Here is a 9,785-nt window from a genome sequence, read left to right on the forward strand (position 1 = left end):
TGTAGTTATTATGAGTAGGTCTGATAACCTGAAGGGTAGCAGTTCAAAACTATCAGCTATTCCTCGGGAGCAAGATGCGGCTTTCTGCTTCCATAAAAATTTACAGCCTTGGAAATCCTATCCACGGTCACTATGAGTCGAATCTGACTCCACAGCACATAACTACCCCCACCACCACCAATACCACTTCCGGGTGAAATACAGGGGAAGGTGTCTGTGAGTCTCTGGCCAAAAACCGTTTTGTTAGTTGATAAATACGTAATCATATTTTACATGTGCTTTTGTTTAAAGAAATTTTATTTAATATACAATTTTGATTTGTTAATGTTGAACTCATGGTCAATAGCACTATAACTCATGTCTAAATAAAGCTTAATGAACACAGGTATTTTCTCCTTTAAGCACATCACAGACTTCTTATAGTGCTTGGATAATAGATAGTACTACAGCACAAAGCATGGTGACCATTTTATACAGTATAAGCACCAACAAAAGAGAAATATATGAAAAATGCTCTGGTGTGGTGCCGTAGGACAAAGCACTGGACCACAAGGTCAGTTTGAGCCACAAGGTTCGTGGTTCAAACTCACCAGCTACTCTTTGAAAACCCCTATGTAGGGTCCCGACGAGTTGGAACTGACTCTATGGCACTTAACAACAACAACAAAGAGATATCAAAAGGATGCTTGTTTACACATTGAAAGTTGAGAAAAGAAGGCAAAATATCCTTGTCTGACCTCAGCTAGGAATCTGTGTGGATCAACTCAAGTGTTTTTCACTTCATGCAGTCCTATAAGTGACCACAAAACACTGAGTCCTGGTGTGGCACAGTGGGTTAATGTGCGGTACTGCAAGGTCGGTTCAAACAGTAAGGTCAGCAGTTCAAACTTACCAGCTGCTCCTTGGAAACCCTATACAGGCTCACTAGGAGTCAGAACCAACTGAATGACACTTATAACTACAACAACAAAAAATAACAGTACTAAGTGGGTAAATTTGCAAATATAGAATTAGTGACTAATGAGGATAATCTCTACCTTGTTGTTTTAAGCCTCTAAGTATTAGGGAGGGAAATGCTGTATATGCATTAATAATTATGTATAATTTATTTTTCTTATGCTAAAATATGATCCAATCTCTCTTTTTTCCCTTCCCTTTAGTTCGTCACTCTGTTTCTCTTTACCCTCCTTTTTGCTTTTCTTCCTTGTTTTTGAACATACTTAGCCACGACGAAAGGACAACATTCTGAAATTAAACCTAACACGTTATTAGAACCAACTAGTACCAGGACTCGTGGTGTGGCAATGTAGAATAAGAACTGGATTTTGAAACACAAGGTCAATGGTTCTAACCCACCAGCTATTCAGAAACCCTATACATGGTCACAATGACTCAACAGCATTTAATAGCATCAAACATTATGAAATTACAAGTTAAAATGCATTCATATATTGACCACTGTTGTTGAGCACCAATGTTGAGTCGGCTTCAAACCATGGCGACCCTGTATAGGGTTTCTGAGGCTATAAATCTTTACGGGAACAGAAAACCTCATCTTTCTTCCGTGGAACTGCTGGTAGTTTTGAACTGCTGATCTTGAGGTTAGCAGCCCAACTTGTAACCACTACGCTACCATACTAAAATATAAATATGATATATGTAGTTTGTGTTTGTTATTTACATTATTTAATTTTAAAATCCCTAAAAAGTATGATACATACCATTCGTTTCCTAATTTGCTTCTGAGTAAAGTTGTTTCCTCCAAAAAGTCCCACCTAAAAAGCAAATTATATCTGCATTAATAATGCATTTTAAATGATATCATCGGCAAATATATTACAGAGTGGCAACATGCTTTTAGAAAAATGTATACAAACAAAACTTGTAATTTTTATCTAGGAAGGTAATGGGCAAGAAGATGCAAGTTGAAACCATACCAACAAAAATTACTGTGTGTGAAAATAAATGTCATTTTCACAACTTAGCCTGAGGGTAGATTTGATAGTACTAATGTATTCAGCCTCAGAAACCCTGTGTAGGGTCGCTATGAGTCGGAACCGACTCCACGGCACATAACAACAACAACAAATGTATTTGGGCACTATTCATTTCTCCAATCTAAAATTTAAATATATAATATTCTTTCCCTACTGTGTGAAAAATAAATGCACAACTTTCCATTCATTTTATGGACTTGTTTATATTTTAAATATATGTATGGTTAATCAAGATAAAATCATGATAAACTTGAAAGTTAAAGTATTTTCAGGTTTTTATAAGTTTATAAAAACTATGAAGTTTTTCAAGTAATTATGTAATATTTGGAACTTTGTTTTAACTATGCATTACAATGTAACCTTATAAATATTTAAACATAATAGAAATCAGGCAATAAAAACACTTAATTTTTCAAATCTTGTATGTTAGAATTAGTAGTTCAAGGTGAAATCTTCACATCTATTTTTGTCTACAAATGGTAGACTTTTTCATGTTACAGCTTTATTCTAAAAATAACTATATAACACAGAAATAAAAAGTAAAAATATTACTATCCTTATTCTGAATTATGTGTCAATTTTTTTAAAAAAACTACATCTGGATAAGATTTTAAATTACAGATTTCTATTTAGCCAATACATATTTACTGAACTGTAATACCAAATTTTCTCAAAACCTTCAGTAATTTCACTAGCACTAGAAAACTCAAGTGATATCAGGCTCATACGGATGCTGAACAAACCATATTTTGTGTCCCTAAAAGCTTTTCTTGATTCTGTACAAAATTATAATTATTCATACTTCTGTTCATTTTATTTTTGTTTAGTGTGCTATCAAGTCAATTCGCAACTCCTAGTGATCCTGTAAGATAAAGTACAACTGTGTTAATGGGTTACCTAGGCTCCATGCAATAAACACTGGACTGCTAACTGTAAGGTCCGCAATTAGAATTTGCCAGCAGTTCCACAGGAGAAAGATGAGACTTTCTCTTCCTGCTAAGATTTAAAGCCTTGGAAACTATACAAGATAGCTATGAGTCTGAATAGACTTAAAGGCACTTAAGCAACAACAATTCGTACAGGAGCACAAACTGTATGAATGTGGAGTAGCTGGGTGGGTTCACACCACTGAGATTTTTAATAACTTTAATAGTGCCACTAGACTCATGTTTGGTATGTGCCCTGTAATTTTTATTCTAAGGAGCTCTGGTAACATAGTGGTTATGAGTCAGGCTGCTAATCTCACAGACAACAGTTTGAAACTGCCAGCAGTTCAAACTGAGAAAGATAAGGATTTCTGCTCCCGTAAGAATTTAGAGACTCCGAAACCCTAAACAGAGTCGGTATGAGTCGGGACCTGCTGTGGTGTCGATTCTGACTCATAGCGACCCTCTATAGGGTTTCTGGGGCTGGAAATCTTTAAAGAAGCAGGAAACTTCATCTTTCTCCTGTGGAACCTCTGGTAGTTTTGAACTGCTGACTGTGAGATTAGTAGTTCGACTCGTAACCAGTATGCTACCAGAGCTCCTTCCACTAAAATCTGATCTTCTTCTAATTAATTTTGCCCACTTGTTGTTGTTGTTAGGTGCCATCGAGTCCATACTGACTCATAGTGATCCTATGAACAACAGAACGAAATACTGTCCAGTCCTGGGCCAACCTCATAATCGTTTCTGCTCCTGAGCCCATTATAGCTACCACTGTGCCAAACCATCTCATTGGGGTCTTACTCTTTTTCTCTCACCATCCACTTTACCAAACATGATATCCTTCTTTAGTGACTGGTACCTCCTGATAATACGTTTTAAATATGAGAGACGTAGTTTGATCATCCTGGCTTCCAAGGAGCATTCTAGCTGTATTTTTTCCAACACAGATCTGTTTGTTCTTTTGGCAGTCCGTGGTACCTTTAATATTGTACTCCAACACCATAAGTCAAATGCATCAATTCTACTGTCTTCCATATTCTCTGTCCAACTTTCACATACAAAAGTGATTATTGAAAATATCATGACTTTGGTCAGGCACACTTTAGTCCTCAAACTGAGACCTTTGCTCTTCAACACTTTAAAGAGATCTTGTGCAGCAGATTTTCCGAATTCAATATGTCTTTGGATTTTTTTTTGACTGTTGCTTCCATGAGTGTTGATTGTTGATCCAAGCAAAATGAAGTCTTTGACAACGTCAATCTTTTCTCTGTTTATATGGATGTTGTTTATTGGTCAAGTGGTGAAGATTTACATTGAGATGCAACCTATACCAAAGGCTGGTCTTTGAACTTCATAAGCAAATATTTTTAGTTATCTTAACTTTCAGCAAGCTAGGTTGCATCATCTGCATATCACAGTTGCTAATGAGTCTTCTTCCAGTCCTGATGCCATGTTTTTATTAATAAAATCCAGCTTCTCCAATTGTTTGCTCAGCATACAGATTGAATAAATATGGTGAAAGACAACAATCCTGGCTCACACTTTTCCTAATTTTAAACCATTCGGTGTTCCTTTGTTCTGTTTGGACAACTGTCTCTTTGTCAATGTACAGGTTCCTCATGAGTACAATTAAGTGTTCTGCAATACTGATACTTCGTAGTGTTGTTCATAGCATGTCATGATCCACACAATCTAAACCCTTTGCATAGTCAATAAAGCAAAGGTAAACACCTCTTTGCTGGTATTCTTTGCTTTCACTCAAGATCCATCTGACATCAACAATAATATCCTTCTTTCAATATCCTCTTCTGAATCTGCATGAACCTCTGGATGTTCTCTGTCAATGTATGGTTGCAGCCTTTTTTAGTATTACCTTCAGTAAAGCTTTACTTGATGGTATAGCAATGATATTGTCCGATGATTTCCGCATTCTGTTGGATCACCTCTCTTTGGAATGGGAACAAATATGGATCTCTTCCAGTCAGTTGACCAGGTAGTTGTCTTCCAAATTTCTTGGCCTAGATAAGTGTGTGCCTCCAGTGCCGCATCAGTTTGTTGAAAGAGTTCCATTTGTATTCCATCAATTTTTGGTGCCTTGTTCTTTGACAATGCCTTTATTGCATTTGGGACTTGGTCCTTCAGGCTCTTGATCACATACTACCTCTTGAAATGATTGAACGTTCCACAGTCTTCCCGGGCCTTGTTTTGACTGATGATATGGAGCTTTTCCACCATCTGTTTCCATAGATGCTGTCAATTTAAATTCTGTGTATTCTATCTGATTGATTCCATGCTTATTGTCATCTTTTATGCTGTTTAAAAAGGTATTTACAACAGACAAGTCCTGGTCTTGAAAAATTCTATGATGTGATCTTTAGCATTGTTTCACCAAGGCCATATTTCCCAATGACTCATCTTTCCTCTTTGTTTCCCACCTTTGCATTAAAATCAGCTGTCATTATTAATACATCTTAATTGCATGTTTGATCAATTTCAGACCGAAGAATTTGGTAGAAATCTTCAATTTCTTTATCACTGACTTTAGTGGTTAGTGTGTATATTTGAATAATAGTGGTATTAACTGGTCTTCCTTGTAAGTGCATGGATAATATCCTACAAAATTATAATTTTATCCATTTGCAGTTGGAGAAAATGTGAGAGTCATATATTTTGGGAAACAAGAGAAACTGACATTAGAATTTTAAAATCTAAATCTGATTCTTGATATTTTATTGTTACATCTGATGCAAATGCTAGTGCTTTTACATTTTATACATAAGCCCTATTTCCCTAGTGGCTTATCATATTATTAAAGAAATATGTTCATTAAATTGGAAACAGCCTGGCATGAAAGAACAATTTCTTTTTAAAAATCTAAATGGAAATGGACATTCTTCACCTCATAGTCGATGTTCTTTGAGTCATTCCAGGTGGTCTTAATGTTCCATTCTCAGTGGTGGTGGTAATGGTGTGCAGTGGAGTTTCTTTTAACTAATAGCAACCCTATATAGGGTTTCTGATGCTATAAATCTTTACAGAAGCAGAAAGCCTCATCTTTCTCCCTCTGAACTACTGGTAGATATGAACTTCTGACCTGGTGATCAGCAGCCCAAGTTGTAATCCACTATGCTACCAGGGCTCCTTATCTTAGTAACCATGGCTAAATTAAAAAAAAAAGGCACATATATATAAAGAAGAGAAAAGAGCCATAGAACTAATTTCTCAAAATTAAAAAAATATATGTACACTCACTTTACTTGTGAAGTTCTAGAATAAAGAGATTAATGTAATAAATACTGGGAATAAAATGTTATTGAGATATTGTATGATTCTGTGGTGCTCTTATTTGATCTCCTATCTGGAGAGAAAAATAATAATTTTAAAAGATCTCTGTAAGTGAGTCAATTCCGACACATAGTAACCATATAGGATCAAGTAAATCTGACATATAGGGTTTCTCAATGGAGAAAAGATTGAAGTTGTTCAAGGACTTCATTCTTCTTGGATCAACTATCAACACTCATGGAAGCAGCAGTCAACAAATCAAATGACGTATTGCATTAGGCAAATCTGTTGCACAAGACCTTTTTAAAGTGTTGAAGAGCAAAGATGTCAGTTTGAGGACTAAGGTGCGCCTGAACCAAGCCATGGTATTTTCAATAACCTCATATTCATGTAAAAGTTGGACCGTGAATAAAGAAGACCATAGAAGAATTGATGCTTTTGAGTTATGGTGTCTGAGGAGAATACTGAAAGTGCCATGGGTTGCCAAAAGAACCAACAGATCTGTGTTGGAAGAAGTGTAGCCAGAGTGCTCCTTGGAGGCCAGGCCAAACTTCGTCTCTCATACTTCAGACATATTATCAGGAGGAACCAGTCGCTAGAGAAGGATATCATGTTTGGTAAGGTGGAGGGTCAGAGAAACAGAGGAAGACCCCAGCAAGAAGGATTGGCCAAGTGGCAGCATCAATGGGCTCAAGCGTGGCAACAGTAGTGAGGTTGGCCCAGGATCAGTCAGTGTTTCATTCTGTTGTGCATAGGGTCACTATGATTTGGTACCGACTTGATGGCACCTAACCACAACAACAATACAGTTTCTGAGGTTCTAAATCTTTATGAAAACAAACTTTCTTCAAAGTGAAGCTTATGGGTTAGAACCAGCAACCTTTGGTTTAGCAGTCCGAAGTTTAATGCACTGAAACACCGGATTTCTTTCTATTGGGAGATAGATTCTCAGAATATAATTATAACAGAATTAGCTGTGGAAAATAGAGTTATATCAATGTGTTAAGAGGAAGAAGATCTTGGCACTATTTTTGAGAGGTAAGGCTTAGCACAGAGCGGAATGCATTGGAGGATAAAGGATCAGTAATGAACTGAACATTATGCACTTCAGAAAAGCAAAGGAATGCTAAAGATAAAATTAGCAGCATGTTCTGAGAAAAGTTTCTCCTGTGAATATATATATGGTCGAATTGAGAGTAGGATGTTGGCAGAGAATTAAAGAAAAATCAGGTCACTGAATATTGATGTATTAAGGCTACAGAGGGAATTCTGGTGTGGTGCTGTATGATAAGCACTGTCAAACTCTTTCATGACCTAACTTCACGTACAACTCTATACATTTCTGTCTACACTCCATTCTCAGACTTCAAACTGATTCTTCCTGGTTCAGCCTAGCAGATCATGTGACACTAGTACAAAGGAAAATGGGAAAAACTACAGACGGATGCCCTGCTCGGAATTTAATCTCCCTCTTAGAAAACAATGATAACATGAGGACTGCATAGTAACCACATCTCTTGATGAACACAGAAACAATGGTGCCTGGTTCAAAGAGGACTGCCAACCATGACCCTTTGAATGTGGGTAGCTCTCCACAGAACTGGCAATAATCCAGTTTCCTGCATCAGTCTCCTGAAAGGATTCACTTTGCTTCTTCAGAGTCTCACATTCCAGAGCCTCAACCCATAATTCTTCCTGTTCTGGCTATCACTGTAATCGCTGTATTGGCTATGACTGAATCAGTTCAAACTGGTTTGAAGACTGTTCCTTTCCAACTCAACCTTTATATTTTGATATATTCTCATCTTCTTATAGAAGCTTCTCTCATCACCTTAGGAAAGTTAGGGCCCAATGATTAGTTTCTTTTATTATAGACTTATTTCATCACTGATCAGTTTTGTTACCTTCGCAATATTTTTTAAAATGTATAGTTGTTGTTTTATTTTATCTTCATGAATATTACCTCTACCTGGCAAAGATCAAGAGTTTGTTAATATCAAGGACCTGGCATTAAAAAACAAATACATTCTAAAACAATCTCTATCCTTTCACTCAAATTCTAATGGTGTAGTCTAGGTGTGGTTACATACAATAAACACTGGACTACAAACCACAAGGTCAGCAGTTAGAGCACACCAGCCTTTCCACAGGCAAAAATGAGTCTTTCTACTCCTACAAACACTCAACGCCTTGGAAACCCTATCTATAAATGGTTACTATGAGTCAGAGCCAACTCCACGACCTCACGGCACTTGCAACAACAGTCTGGTTGAAGGATACCTTTAACTTAAAATGCCTTAACTTAAACTGATTGTCCTCATTCTCCTGACATAGTACCTGGCATATGTTGTTGTTGTTAAGTGCTGTCAAGTCAGTTCTGACTCATAGTGATCCTGTGTAAGGTTTCTGAGCAGCGGCTGGTGAGCTTGAACCACCAACCTTGCAGTACAAACTGACTTTGCGGTCTAGTTCATTTACCCGCCGCACCACACCTGCTTTTAAATACAATAAGTAATAAAATACTTCAGAATATTCCAAGAAGCCCTCTATGCAGTTAGACCAGTAAATTCACAATTTACTGCATTTTCATGAACCTGAGTCATAGTTGGGGATAAAGAGTTTGAGAAAAAAGCATCCCTTTTGATTAACTTTAAAGCCAAGTGTTTTGCTTACTCTTCAACTATGGTACAGTACAGCAAGTGATGTATGGATTGCTTTAGGTGCTTTTGTTTATGTCACAGTGGTTTTGTTGGTGTTAGTTTGTTAATTTGTTTTGTTCTGTCTGTTTGACTTTTAAGAGAACATCTGAATTGAGAAATGAAGAAAAGTAATTGATGTAGTTAATAAATCAGGAGTAGGGTTTTTGTTGTTGTTGTTGTTTATTTGTGTTTCTTTTTTTTTCTTAATAAGGCAATTTTGGAACTAATAAAGAAAGCTTAGCTAAATATTTAAAGGCTTTGTAAATAATTATTAAATAGTAACTTAGTGGGTGACACGGTTAAGTACAGATATGATAGTGAGAGATGAATAACTATTTTTGTGATAAAACTACAAGCTTATCTTGAATCAAAATTGTTATTGTTAAGTGCTATTGAGTTAGTTTGGACTCACAGTGACACTCTATAGGGTCTGTGGAATGGTGGAGGGGTTTGAATCACCAACCTTGTGGTTAGAAGTCCAGCATTTATTCTACAGCACCAACTAGGATTCTGAAAAACTTTATATTTGGAGAAATGCGCTGAGTTTGCAAAGGGTCTATCTATAGCTAATGAGTCTGGAGAATGTTTATATTTTGAAGGATCCTTCATTATGATTTATTCCGAGGCCATTATCTTTCTATTAAGGCTCAAATATGATAAGCTATTTGCCCAAGTCACAAAACGATTTCAAAGCAAACGCTATGACATGACTCAGGCATCTAATTCTCAAGTTTGGAAAATATTGTAATACCTAATGCCTTACAAAAACTTTGTGATGTGTTATTTTTCAAATATATATGTATGGAGTCCTGGTGTGGCACTGTAGGATAAGCACTAGATCGTTACCTACAAGGGACAGGGCTTCAAAACCACCA

The 9,785-nt window shown here is 36.6% G+C and overlaps 1 pseudogene; it reads right to left on the reverse strand.

Moving 5' to 3' along the window:
* LOC102817250 overlaps positions 1-9,785 on the reverse strand; it is a 19,839-nt pseudogene that overhangs the window by 5,526 nt on the left and 4,528 nt on the right.

This window comes from Chrysochloris asiatica, unplaced genomic scaffold (genome assembly GCF_000296735.1).
Source record: "Chrysochloris asiatica unplaced genomic scaffold, ChrAsi1.0 scaffold00045, whole genome shotgun sequence".
Classification (NCBI taxonomy): Eukaryota; Metazoa; Chordata; class Mammalia; order Afrosoricida; family Chrysochloridae; genus Chrysochloris; species Chrysochloris asiatica.